We start from the raw sequence: 15,367 nt of genomic DNA, 5'->3' as shown, positions 1-15,367 counted from the left end.
TATAAGTGGTCATTCATTAAGAAGATATAATAATTGTAAATATATACACACCCAACATTGGAGCACCTAAATATATTAAGCAAATAATAACAGCTCTGAAGGGAGAAATTGACAACAATACAATAATAGTAGGGGACTTCAATAACCTCACTTTCAGCAATAGTTAGATCCTCCAGACAAACGCAACAAGGAAATGTTGGACTTCAACCATACATTAGACCAAATGGACCTTATAGACATTTATAGAACATTCCATTCAACAGCAGCAGAATACACATTCTTCTCAAGTGCATGTGGAACATTCTGTAGGATAGATTATGATAGGCCACAAAACAAGTCTTAGCAAATTTAAGAATACTGAAATCGTACCAAGTATCTTTTCCTATCACAGTGGTGTGACTAGAAATCAATAACAAAATGAAAGTTCAAAAGTTTACAAATATGTGGAAACTAAACAACACACACCTGAAAAACCAATGGGTCAAAGAAGAAATCGAAAGAGAAATTTTAAAAATCTTAAAATAAATGAAAATGGAAACACAACACACCAAAACCTCTGGATGTTGCAAAAGCAGTTCTGAGATGGAATTTATAGCAATAAATACATATATTAAGAAAATAGAAAGATCTCAAATAAACAACCTAACTTTATATTTCTAGGAACTAGACAAAGAAGAACAAACTAAGCTCAAAGTTAGCAGAAGGAAGGAAATTACAAAGATCAGAGCAGAAATAAATGAAATGGAGACCAGAAAAACAATAGAAAATATTAATAAAACTAGGAGCTGGTTTTTGGAAAAGATAAACAAAAAGCCTTTAGCTAGACTGACTAATAAAGAGAACTAATAAAGAGATCATACAAGACTACCATGAACAGCTATATGCCAACAAATTAGATAACCTAGAAGAAATGGATAAATTCCTAGAAACATACAACCAACCAAGGCTGAATTAGGAAGAATTAGAAAATCTGAGCAGACCGATAATGAGTAAGGAGATAGAATCCATAATCAAAAATCTTCCAACACAGAAAAGCCCAGTACCAGATGGCTTCAGTGATGAATTCTGCCAACCATTTAAAGAATTAATACCAATCCTTCTCAAACTCTTCCAAAAAATTGAAGAGGAGGGAACAATTTCAAATTCATTTTAAGAGGCCAGCATTACCCTGATACCAAAGCCAGATAAGGACACCACAAGAAAAGAAAACTATACACTGAAATCCCTGATGAATATAGATGTAAAGTTTCTCAACAAAATATTAGCAAACTAAATTTAACAACACATTAAAAGGATCATACACCATGACCAAATGAGATTTATCCCTGGGATGCAAGAATGTTTCACTATACACAAATCAAGAAATGTGATATACCACGTTAATAGAATAAAATATAAAAGTCATGTGATTATCTCAATAGATGCAGAAAAAGCATTTGACAAAATAAAACATCCTTTCATGATAATAGCCCTCAAAAAATTGGACATAGAAGGAACATATATCAACATAGTAAAGCTACATACAACAAACCCATAGTTATCATCCTATTCAACAGTGGAAGATTGAAATCTTTTTCTCTAAGATCAGAAACAAAACAAGGTTGCCCACTTTGACCAGTCTTTATCAACATGGTACTGGAAGTCCTAGCTAGAGCAATTAGACAAGACAAAGAAATAAAAGGCATCTAAATCACAAAGGAAGAAGTAAAATTGCCATTATTTGCAGATGATATGATCCTATAAATAGAAAATCCTAAAGACTCAACCAAAAACTGTTGGACTGGATCAATGAATTCATTAAATTTGCAGGATATAAAATCAACATATAGAAATCAGTTGTGTTTCTATACACTAACAACAAAATATCTGCAAAAAAATAAAGCTATCCCAATAGCATCACATCACAATAGCATCAAATCAAGAAAATATTTATGAATAATTTAACCAAAAAAGTGAAAGAGCTATACAATGAAAACTGCAAGACTTCAATGAAAGAAATTGAAGAAGACACAAACAGAAAGATATCCCTTGTTCATGGATCAGAAGAATACTGTTAAAATGTCCATACTACTCAAAGCACTCTATAGATTCAACACAATCCATATCAAAATTCCAAGAGCATTCTTTACAGAAATAGAAAAAATAATCCTAAAATTTCTATAGAACCACATAAGACCCTGAATAGCCAGAGCAATCCTGAGAAAGAATAAAACTGGAGGCAACATATGTCTTTGTTCAAACTATACTACAAAGTTACAGTCATTAATACAGTATGGTACTGGCATAAAAATAGACACAGAGACCAATGGAATAGAATAGAGAGTCCAGAAATACATCCCAGCATATATGGCCAACTAATATTTGACAAGGGAGCCAAGAACACTCAGTGGAGAAAGGATAGTCTCTTCAACAAATGGTCTTGCGAAAACTGGATAACCATATTCAAAACAATGAAATTGGACCCATATTTTACACCACTCACAAAAATTAACCTGAAATGAATTAAAGAGTTAACCATAAGACCTGGTACTATAAAACTCCTAGAAGAAAACATAGGGAAGAAAACTCCTTGACATTGGTCTTGGCAATGATTTTTTTAGATATGACACCAAAATATCAAGCAATAAAAGCAAAAATCAATAAATGGCACTACATCAAATTAAAAAGCTTCTGCACAGCAGAAGAAACAAACAACAAATCAAAAGGCAACTTAAGGAATGGAAGAAAATATTTGCAAACCATATATTGGATAAGGGGTTAATAACCAAAATATATAAAGAACACATACATTTTAATAACAAAAACAAATAATCTGACTTTAAAATGGGCAGAGGAACTGAATAGATATTCTTCCAAAGAAGAATGCAAATGGCCAAAAGGTACACAAAAGGATGCTCAGTATCACTAATCTTCAGCAAAATGCAAATAAAACCACAGTGAAATATCACCTCACACCTGTTAAAATGCTATCACCAAGAAGAAAATAGCAAGTGCTGATGAGGTTTTTGAGAAAAAGGAACCCTTGTGCACTGTTGGTGGGAATGTAAATTGGTTCAGCCACTATGGAAAACAGTATGGCAATATCTCAAGAAATTAAAAATAGAACTATCGTATGATCCAGCAATCCCACTTCTGAGTATATAGCTAAAGGAAATGAAAACAGGGTATTGAAAAGATATTTGCAGTCCCATGTTCAATTCAGCATTATTCATAATAGCCAAGATATGGAAACAACCTAAGTGTTGGTCAACAGATGAATGGATAAAGAAGATATGATCTGTTTGTCACATATCATACACACACACACAATGGAATATTATTCAGTCATGAGAAAGAAGGAAACCCTGCCATTTGAGACAACATGGATGGACCTTGAGGGCATTATGCTAAGTGCGATAAGTCAGAGAAAGACAAATACTGTATGATATCACTTATATGTGGAATCTAAAAAAGCTGAACTTGTTAAAAAAGAGAGTAGAATGGTATTTATCAGGAGGTGGGGGGTTGGGGAAATCGGGGAGATGTTGTTTAAGGATACAAGCTTGAAACTAGTAGATAAATAAGTTCTGGGGATCTAATGCGCAGCATAATGATTATAGCCATCAAGAGTGTATTATAAACTTCAAGGTTGCCAAGATGATAGATCTTAATTGTTCTCACCACAAAAAAGAAATGATAATTACGTGATGTGATAGAGGTGTTAGCTAATGCTAAGATAGTAATCACTTTGCTATATATAAATGTATCAAATCAACATCTTATACACCTTACACTTACACAATGCTATATGTCAATCATATCTCAATTTTAAAAAGAAAGAAAAAAGTTTCTATAATTCAGCAAACTTATTTGGTATCATATAAATAACAAAGAATGATCAAACCCAGAAAATATTATCCAGTTGCTCCTAAGTCTGGTGAAAAAGGCTGACCTGCTTACTTGTTGACATTCAGCTCTTACCTGCTATCATTCCAGCTGTCCATATAACTCAGTTATAGCAGAAAAAAAGTTTTATAAACCGAAAACAACACACAAAAGAAAAAGAAGGCAAGCTTATAAATAATATGTGTGGGCAAAATGAGTTATTACTTTAAATACTTATATTTTCTGTGGTTCTCACAATAAATGTGATAAAGAGAAAAAGATTGAAGATGTAAGTGGAGTGACTTAAGCTATGGCTTAAGAGTCAGCCACACCTGGGTTTAAATCCTGGTTCTGCAACTAAGCAACTGTGACCTTGGGAAAGTTGCTTAACTTCTTTAAGTCTGTTCGCTCAGCTCCGAATTGAAAGTCATAATATCTTTCTCATAATTGCTACTGTGAAGACAAAATGCAAAATATGTGCTTAATAAGTGTAGCTATTTTGTTGTAATTATTATCACAAAAGCTTTGCTATGTAGCACCTTGCCATCTAAATTAATTTTTGTATTTATGTCTTCCTTTGAGCTTCTTCAAAACACTTTGTATGCATCATTTTATTTGAATCTCATAACAACTTGTAAGCTAGATATGACAGACATAATTAACCTCATTAGGAAACCAAGATTAATGCATTGCCTCAGTCATCCAGTATCTGATAGCATCGGGACAAGAATCCACATCTTATCCTTATCTTCAAGAACAATTCTCCAGTCTGTTCTCACACAGCAACCAGAGGGAGCTCTTTTTTAAAAAAGCATCATCTGATGATAATGTTATCCCCTGCCTTTTTGTCCCCTTCCCCTCCCCTTCTTCTCTCCCTCTCCCTCTTTTCTCCATCTCTATCTCTCTCTCCTTTTAAGTTTCTAGTTTGAGATTTGTCCAGAAAAAGAAAATCCTGACTCCAGCTCAACTGGGTGAATCTCTATACAAGACAGGAAAGCCTATAGTCCTATGACTCAGTCCAGATAAACACCAGAAAGAAAAAAGAACAGGTCAACAGTAACCTAACTGAACAAGTGAATACTCATGAGTTTCTCTTGCCTCCTTCCTTCTACCTCATTCTCATTCTGCTCTGGAAAGATCAGAGGGCACTCCACTTAGAATGCCTCTGCTAGAAAACAGAAAGAGAAATACTGGGAAGGAATTTTTTGTGCAAAAACATTTATATTCACTTTCTTCTCAAAAATGTCGTGGGCAGAAAGTATGAGAAGAAAATATAGAAATACATGAGGCATTGCAAATATACGTCTAATATCCTAATATCAGTTTGCTGTAGGTCAGTGATTCCTCAACTTTTTCAGAGTTGGAACATCATCCTTTAAAAGTTTCATAATGTTTTTAAAATTAAATGCAATTAAAATCAATTTGAATAACAATGACAGCTCTTTAACTGATGTTGCAAGACCATCATTGCTCTATACTGCAGTGGAAAAATTTAGATTTCAAAGTTTTTCCATTTCAGTATATATTCAGAAAACATAATTGTTTATGACTGAGGACAGCATTTATCAGATCACTTTTATCCACAGAAGAAGCATGTAAGCATTTGTATTATGAGATACATTGTGATGCTGAGGGCGGAATTTCCCCTTAAAATCCATCTCCTCCTCTCCTCCTAACTTTGCCACTAATCCTTAAATTTCATTATTAAAGGTTAATTCCTTTAGGGAGGCAATATTGTTTTATACCAAGTTTTATCAGAACAAAGATATAATCAATTGTAAGATGTACCACTATTTTATGTGCCACTAAGAAAGAAAAACCAATGCCAATTATAATAAGACATCACCAATTGTAAGAGGCATCCTAATTTCGGAGACACTAAAATGTGAAAAATGTGAGTCTTAAACTCTATGAAATGAAGTAATTAAGAGCATGGACCTTAATATCAAACACATCTGGATGGACATCCTGTTTCTGCCATTGGATAGATGGCTTGCCTTGGGGAAATTACTTAACTTCTTTGAACCTCTTACTTCTCCTCTGTGAAATTAAAGTATTGGGCCTCCCTGGTGGCGCAGTGGTTGAGAGTCCGCCTGCCGATGCAGGGGATACGGGTTCGTGCCCCGGTCTGGGAGGATCCCATATGCCGCGGAGCGGCTGGGCCCGTGAGCCATGGCCGCTGGGCCTGCGCATCCGGAGCCTGTGCTCCGCAACGGGAGAGGCCACAACAGTGAGAGGCCCGCATACCGCAAAAAGAAAAAAAAAAAAAAAGTATTAATATACTCCTCTGTGGTTAGCAAGAATTACCTACAGCGAGATATAGAAATGTGCTTAGTGCAGAACCCAGCCCTTAGTTAGGGCTCCAAAATTAAAATTATTATTGTTATTAAGGAATTATCCTTTTAAATTAATTACCACTGGGGATAGTGGGGTATTAAGTCCCCACTACCTCTGATTCCTGACTTTCAATGAGTTTGTGAGATCTGAGATAAAACAGATCTTCACAGATTGAAGCTTTTGACAAGCATTTGTTTGTAGGAGAGGAGATAAGTCCAGAATGGGGAAACGACTTAGGGAGGGAAGGTGGCGGGGGTGGGGTGGGTGGGTGGGGAGGGTGGGTAGCTGGATCACCAAGCCAAATGGTATTGTGTCCTCAAACTTTGGCTCAGGATTGCTTCTGGTTTCAACTTGCTTCTACATTAAGAATATATTCATACCCTTGAAAACAATGTTAAGTGAAAGAAGCCAGTCAATAAAAGACCACATATTGTATATGATTCCATTTATATGAAATGTCCAAGAATAGGCAAATCCATAGAAACAGAAGTAGATTAGTGGTTTCCAGTGGCTGAGGGAAGGGGGATGGGGAGTGGTAGCTAAGGAGGATGGGTATTTAGGGTGATAAAATTAGATTGTAATGATGGTTGCATAACTCTTGAATATGCTACAAACCATTGAGCAGTACACTTTAAATGGGTGGATTTTATGGTATGTGATTGAAACCTCAATAAAGACATTCAAAAAATAAAAAAGAATACATTACTATATCCTGCTATTTTGAAGTCTAAAACTAAACTTAAAAAAATCACTTTACTTTTTAAACAATAGAAACAACTCAATACACTTAGAAAAAGAAATGTATCAACTTTACCTTAAATTACACATAAATTGATAAAACTCACAAAGTTCAGTTAAGGTTTTCACTTTATTTCCACCCACTACATGTAAAAATGGTCAATTCTAAACATAGTCTCCAATTTTGTGAACTTCAGAAGATTTAGTCACAGGGATAATGATTTAGCCTGTCATGAGCCGGCATGCATTGTGCACTGGGCATGCAAAGGAGCTTCTTATAATCAGGAGGGATATTCAAAATATTTAAAAACTGGATGGAGTCAGAAACTGAGTAACCAGAATGGATGCCAGCTGGAGGCCACTTAGTTGGTGGAATTTGGAGGAGGCTGAGGGTCCAGGAGGAAGGGCCAGGGACATTGAAAGTGGTGGGATTGCAGAATGGGGGCACTTGGAAGCTCTAGCAGGGGCATTTTAATAAGTGATACAAAAGATTTCAATATTTTATCAACTAGTTAGAGCTGTTCCAGGGCATTTCTGGTATGCCAACAGGATGCTCACCTGGTTCTCCAAATGTGGCCTTAAAATCTTAGAAGTTTAGAGATGATCTCTTTTCCTCCTGACATTTTACAGATGAGAAAACCAAGGTTGAGGAAAGGTGAGTGGCTTGCTTACAATGCATGAATAGTAACAGAGTCAGAAAGAGGGTCCATGCCTCCAAAATCTCAATCCAGGTTAGATAAGGCAGGGAAAGCGGGCAAAACATCCTCATACCAAATTAACTTGCCCATTCATCATCTTTAACCATTTCCAAATCAAAGTCACAATTTATTTCCTAGTTGTGTGCATAGCAAAAGCATATATATTCTTCATGAGAGTAAAAGACCTTGAACGTGGAAAACAAAGGGACAGTGGGTCCAGACTTCCAGGTAATTATTGTTAACTTATGTTAATGTGAAACATCATGGTACACATGTAGCATTTCTCAACAGAAGCCATGCATCATTGCCAAAGCAAATTTGAAGAGAATAAATCAAAGGCATTTAAAATAAAATATATTGGCACATAATCTCATTTTGTAACTTTTGTCTTCCTAGTTATTAGAAAGAAAAGATTAGAAAAGAAATAACAAAAGCTAGGCAAAAATTATTGTGCTCACCTTAAGTTTTATTTAGAGAATTGCCAATAGAATGATGCAGGAAAACTTTTTGGATGCATAGGGTTTTGTGTATATTGGGGAAGACATGAGGATATTCATTCATTCATTCATATTTGAATAATAACTACTGATATATGAATGGCCCTTCACAGTTTTAAAAGGGCTTTACCTGGAATTCCCTGGAGGTCCAGTGGTAAAAACTAGGGGCTTTCACTGCTGTGGGCCGGGGTTCAATCCCTGGTTGGGGAAATAAGATCCCGCAAGACATGCGTTGTGACCACACACACACACAAACTGCTTTCCTAAACATGTAGTAGAAGACTATTGACACAGGAAATATTTCACAATATATTGCTAAGTAGAAACACAGACTACAAAAACATATGCAGTTAAAATGTTATTTTTGTTTAAAAGGAAGAGTGTGCGTGTGCGTGTGCGTGTGTGTGTGTGTGTGTGTACCCATACATATAAAAAAGATTGAAGACACTGAAATACTATCTACTCTCCTTGGTTGATAAAATGATGGGTACTTCTCTGGTATTTTCCTTTTTCTTTTTCTGTTTTCCAAGTTTCTTGTGCTAAACATGTATTAGTTTTAAATTAAAAAAAATTTTTTTTAGATCTTCCCTGGTGGCACACTGGTTAAGAATCAAGCCCTGGTCTGGGAAGATCCCACATACTGCGGAGCAACTAAGCCCGTGTGCCACAACTACTGAGCCTGCGCTCTAGAGCCTGCAAGACACAACTACTGAGCCCGCGTGCCACAACTATTGAAGCCCACGTGCCTAGAGCCTGTGCTCTGCAACAAGAGAAGCCACCGCAGTGAGAAGCCTGTGCACCGCAACGAAGAGAAGCCCCCACTCGCTGCAACTAGAGAAAGCCCGCACACAGCAACGAAGGCCCAGCGCAGCCAAAAATGAATAAATAAATTTTAAAAATAAAATAAAAATTTAATTGCTTCCATCTAGGCCAACAGGCACTTGAAAAGATGTTCAACATTGCTAATATTAGAGAAATGCAGATCAAAACCACAATGAGATATCACCTCACACCAGTCAGAATAGCTATCATCAAAAAGTCTACAAAAAATAAAAGCTGGAGGAGGTGTAGAGAAAAGGGAACCCTCCTACACTGTTGGTGGGAATGTAAATTGATGCAGACACTATGGAAAACAGTATGAAGTTCCTTAAAAAACTAAAAATAGAACTACCATGTGATCCAGCAATCCCACTCCTGGGCATATATCCAGAAAAGACGAAAACTCCAATTTGAAATACAATATATAGAATGGATAGATAACAAGGTCCTACTGTATAGCACAGGAAACTATATTCAATAGCCTGTGACAAATCATAATGGAAAAGAATATGAAAAAGAACGTATATATATGTATAACTTTGCTGTACAGTGGTAATTAACACAATATTGTAATTCAATTATACATCAATAAAAAATAAATTTAAAAAATAAAAACACTTTGTTAGGGCTTCCCTGGTGGCGCAGTGGTTGAGAGTCCACCTGCCGATGCAGGGGACACGGGTTCGTGCCCCAGTCTGGGAAGATCCCACATGCCGCGGAGCGGCTGGGCCCATGAGCCATGGCCGCTGAGCCTGCGCGTCTGGAGCCTGTGCTCCACAACAGGAGAGGCCACAACAGTGAGAGGCCCGCGTACCGCAAAAAACAAAACAAAACAAAACAAAAAACACTTTGTTAGATTAAAAAAAAAAAAAGAAAAGATACATGCACCTCAATGTTCATGGCCCCACTATTTACAATAGCCAAGACGTGGAAGCAACCCAGGTGTCCATCAACAGACAACTGGCTTAAGAAGGTGCACATATACAATGGTATATTACTCGGCCATAAAAAAAGAATGAAATATTGCCATTTGCAGCAACACGGATAGACCTAGAGGATATCATAGTAAGTGAAGTAAATCAGAGAAAGACAAATATAGTATTATATCACTTACATGTGGAATCTAAAAAATAATACAAATGAATCTATATACAAAAACAGAAACAGACTCACAGACATAGAAAACAAACTCACAGTTACCAAAGGGGTAATATGGAGGGGATAAATTAGCAGTATGGGATTAACAGATAGAAGCTACTACATATAAAACAGATAAGCAACAGAGATTTACTGTATAGCACAGGGAACTATATTCAATATCTTGTAATAACCTATAAGTGCTTCCACCTATACTTTATATCCATTGAGCCTCATGACAATCATGTGACATATAACACCTCATTTGATAGAAGAGCATATTGAGTCTCACAAGAACTGAGTGACCTGCTACTTGACAGGTAGCAAATATTAGAGCTTGGGTTTTCATCTTGGTCATTTGACTCTAAATCTTATGCTCTTTCCTCTACCTCACAATGCTCAGTTCTCAGAGCTGGCTTATGTGATGGCTCAGGGTAGCACATTCAGAGCTATCTTTATGTTATCTTTGCAGCAGAGCGTCATCCACTCATTTGTACCTGTTAGTCATTCTGTAGAAACCAGTTTTCCAATTAAACGAGTAGCTGTTCTGGAAGTGGCACCAAAGTCTTGAAGCAATTAAGCTCCCACAACAAATCCCTGCAGCTTATTCATTTGAGTAGCCTTTTTTCCAAAGTAGTACACTACGCACCACTCTCAAATCTTAAAAGCTTCCTGGATTCTCTCCTGGACTTTGCCATCTATATTACATGCAATTTTCACTCTTATCAGTTTTTATGAGATATGTGTTTTTCTGAGACCTTTTTCTTAAAAGCTAATTCTTGCTTCCTAATAGACCCAGTTCCACTGTGAAAAAGCACGGAGAGTTATGAGCAGGTAGAGCTATAGAGCTAAATGTGACCACAAGCTCTGCTGGAAGCTCTGAAAATTACTGCATTCCCTCAATACCTTACAAATAAGCTGGGAAGGCTGCTGCTGTTAGTTTTCTGGGCATAGAAAGAGTTCTCAGTCAACTGAGAGTCCCTGCCTTAGGATTTACTGAATCTGTTTTATTCCTTGACTTCTCACACAAATTTTGCAGCATCAGGTAAATGTTTTGAACGAGTGACATTGTCCAGATCAGAAAGATTCGTAGTGGAAGCTCTATAACCATTTTGTGAGGTACAAAGGGAAGATGTAGGTTAAGCCAAAATCTTCTGGATTTTGTGTTCCTTTGCCAGATGAAACTATCTTCATCCTTCAGAGATTCGATGTGTGGTTCTGGGCCTAATAATGATGGTTTCTAGGTGTTTATTTCTTTTTTTTTTTTTCTTTTTTGCGGTACGCGGGCCTCTCACTGTTGTGGCCTCTCCCGTTGCGGAGCACAGGCTCCGGACGCGCAGGCTCAGCGGCCATGGCTCACGGGCCCAGCCGCTGCGCGGCATGTGGGATCTTCCCGGACGGGGGCACGAACCCGTGTCCCCTGCATCGGCAGGCGGACTCTCAACCACTGTGCCACCAGGGAAGCCCTAGGTGTTTATTTCTTTATTCTGCTTTTTAAAAACAATGCATATCTTTGGCCAGAGGAGAGGATGCTGATATCTAAGTAATATGACCCAGATATGTCTAGACTTCATAGTCAGCCCTGTCCTGGACTCACAGACACCTTGAAGTAGGACTCAGCACTTCTATGCTTCTCAACAAGAACAAATTCGACTCCCCTGAGACATTATAAGAAACAAAGGTTTTATGACAGATTTCATAGAGAGATGCATGAAAGGGTTATATCAAGCACCAGATGGCAAACTTTCACAGATACTCCTATTAAACATCTCCATGCACCCCACAAAGTTCCCCTCGGCTACCTCTTCACCCTTTAATCTTGTCCACACATAGGCTTCAGTTTTCCCTGGTTCTGGATCTCACTGCCTTGTCCCTTGTCCCTGCCCTCCCCTTCTACCTCCTGTAAAAAAATAAATAAATAAAAAGTTTCCAATGCAGAACAAGTTAGTGAACTTTCTTAATCTTGCATCCTCATACCAATCACACTGTTCAGCAAAGAACTTCTTTTGGAATCAGTTGGGTATTATAAATTGCAAGCAATTTTTCTCTGTCACAAATAGTGTTGGCCATCACTAATTATTAGGAAAATGCAACTCAGAACCACTCTATTACCTCACATCTGTAAGAATGACTATCATGAAAAAGACAAGAGATAACAAATGCTGGCGAAAACATGGAGAAAAGGGAACTGTTGAGCACTCTTGATAGAAATGTAAATTGGTAAAGACATTATGGAAAACAGTATGGAGGTTCCTCAAAAAAAATAAATAAAAATAGAACTACCATATGATCCAGCAATTTCACTCCTGGGTTATATCCAAAGGAAACAAAATCAGTATCTCGAAGAAATATCTGCACCTCATGTTCATTGCAGCATTATTTACAATAGCCAAAACACGGAAACAACCTAAGTGTCCATCAACAGATGAATAGATAAAGAAATTGTGGTATATATACACCCAATAGATTACTATTCAGTCATGAGAAAAAAGGAAGTCTTGCTATTTGCAACAACATGGAGGAAACTTGAGGGCATTATGCTAAATGAAATAAGTCAGAGAAAGACAAATACTGTATAATCTCACATATAGGTAGAATCCAAAAAACCAAACCCATAGAAACAAAGATAAGATTTGTAATTGTCAAAGGTAGAGGGTGGGGAGTAGGTGGGGGGGTGTAGTAGCAGGGGATGATATAATTGGGTGAAGGTGGTCAAAAGGTACAAACTTCTAGTTATAGGATAAATAAGTTCTGAGGATATAATGTACAACATGATGACGATAGTTAACAATACTGTATTGTATATTTGAAAAGTTGCTAAGAGAGTGGATATTAAAAGTTCTCATAAGGAAAAAAGTTGTTACTATTTGAGTTGATGGATGTTAACTAATCTTATTGTGGTGATAATTTTGCAAAATGTACATAAATCGAATAATTATGTTGTATACCTTAAACTTATACAATGATATATGTCAATTATATCTCAATAAAACTGGGGGGGAAAACCAATAGTGTTCGCTTACCGTGCCAATTCCTTCTGAAAATGTGGGTCTAAGTTCTGAAGAGGTTTTCTTCAAGGGTATTTCAGTAAAAACTTGAGTCTGTCTTTAGCAGAGCCATCTAGTTGGGATGTGAAGAGACAGGGCTTGAGATGGGAGGAACCTAAGGAATTTAAAGTGAAGAAAAGAGAAATTAAAATTTATTAACTATTGTGCTGGGTTCTTAACATTCTTTATTTCATTGCATCTTCACAACTAAATTTTACAGGTGAAGAAACTAAGGGCGTAGAGATGTTAAAATAAATTTGTAAAGTCTCATTGCTTCTAAGAAGCACAGCTAGGATGCTAAGCCAAGTCCATTTACTCCAAAGTCTAAGGTCTTTCCTCATACTCCATCACCTACCATGGGTTTTGGATTTCCAAGATTTAGAAAGCTACCTCCTTTACCATCCCCTCAAGATCCTTGGCAGCTCAGGGGTGCATCTGTCCACAGAAAGCCATTTCCTCTCTTACACTGACCTGGCCCAGGGAGAGTTGGATTTAACAGCTTCTCCTGGCCCAGTCTCTCCTTGTCCCATTGCCAGTTCTATCCAAGCAGGTACATGAATCCCTGACATCTCATAGGAAGGTCAAAGTATTGGCATTGTTGGGAATGGGATGATGGATGAACTTGAGTGCTGTAATGGAAAGGACCCTGAACCAAGATGTAGGCTACACAGACTATCACAGAATAAGTCAGTGTGTTTTCCTATCTTTGATCTCTTTGGAAACAAATGTCTGCATAAAATGAAGTGAAACAGGAAATAAAAGAGAATTCATGTCTGTGGACTGTTTCTCATAATGTCTCTCAAACATACAAAAGTAAACCTTTTTCTTTATTTTATATTTGAATGATTTAGCAACTTGACATGAACAGATTTAGTCCTGCAGTATAAAATAGGACAGAACATATTTTAGTTCTTTCTGTCTTCTCCAAGATGCATTATATTTATATATCCAGGGCAGGCTGTATGTAGACCTACTTCAGCTGCCCACTCAATGCCTGATGTGTCATTGCTCAAGTTACTTCTTTTCTTTTTGCCCTAATTTCATTGACTATAAAAGGAAGAATGTAGACTAGATAACCCCCAGGTTTCCTTCCAGCCATGTGGTTTACAGAGTGGTGAACTCTGCAAAGAATGACTTCCCTTGTGGGAAACACTACCTCCTATTCTGTGAAGAATCTCAAACTCAACATATTTACCCACAATCATAGCTCCCTTAAGGTTACCCCCAAAAGTACAGGTAGAATAAGGGATAGAATGTAATGAAAGCTGAGTGGAAGGTGAAAGTAAGTCTGAGGAAAATGTAATTGCGGGTTAACATGACTTTGCAGTTTTTTAAGGTATGTGTGTGGATTCCACTTACTCTAGTTATTTATCCCCAAGTTTTATTTATTATATTTTACATAATACTAACATTATACTACATTAAAGAGTAGACCATGTGGAATTCTTGATTTTGGTTTTTGGATTTTCAGAGAAATCACTTCAGAGACAGCCTTAGCTATTTGCCCACATGTATGTGGGTAGGGATTTTTCAATCATTAGCTGTTTGGATTTTAAACTTCTTCAGATATTTACAAAAATTACACATTGATATAGAAATCCACTGAGAATTAAAGGAGTCCTGTCTCCTGGTTATTTTTGTACAGTTGCACATGAGATTTATTCCTGGATTAGTACAGAGAACTTTTTGACTAGACTGAGATAATCCCAGACAGCTTGTGAATATTGTCACTGACAGAAGGCAGGCCTGCATTTTGAAGACACTTGTCAGACTGTGACCCGTGCAGCATTTAACACTGTATCTCACTCGCTCATCCTTGAACCATTCTCTTCTCTTGATTTCTATGACACCAGATCCTCTTATTTTCCATCTCTTTGTCCTCTTTTCCTTGGCCACCTTTCTAGGTCACTCTTCTTTTCACAACCTACTAGTCTACCTAGGAGCTGTCATTCACTTTATTCTCAAGATGTTGATCACCACCTCTACCCTGATAAGTCCCACAGCTATATCTCTAGCCCAGACTGTGTCTTGACCTATACACCTAACCATCCAACTGCCTACTCAACATCTACACATGGATGGCCCATGGGGACCTCTAACTCATGTCCAAAATGAATCTCATCACCTTCCCTCTAAACCTGACCCTCTCCTCTGAGTTCCCTGTCTCCACAAATGACTCCACTATCACTCAGTTGCCTGAGCCAGAAAATTGAATAGCATCCTTGATACT

General features: G+C 37.3%; 1 protein-coding gene across 1 annotated transcript in view; it reads right to left on the bottom strand.

Annotated features, from left to right (window-relative positions):
- The window catches only part of EHBP1 (EH domain binding protein 1), a 500,368-nt gene that overhangs the window by 453,856 nt on the left and 31,145 nt on the right, over nt 1-15,367 (bottom strand). Inside the window, exon 2 of the mRNA XM_082643305.1 lies at nt 13,114-13,252. The gene's annotated coding sequence lies outside the window, so the exon portion shown is untranslated. The remainder of the gene's footprint in view (nt 1-13,113; nt 13,253-15,367) is intronic.

Source organism: Mesoplodon mirus (assembly GCF_964341445.2).
Source record: "Mesoplodon mirus genome assembly, chromosome: 14".
Lineage (NCBI taxonomy): Eukaryota > Metazoa > Chordata > Mammalia > Artiodactyla > Ziphiidae > Mesoplodon > Mesoplodon mirus.
Note: the sequence above shows the minus strand (reverse complement) of the source record. Positions and strands in the feature narration are given on the sequence as shown.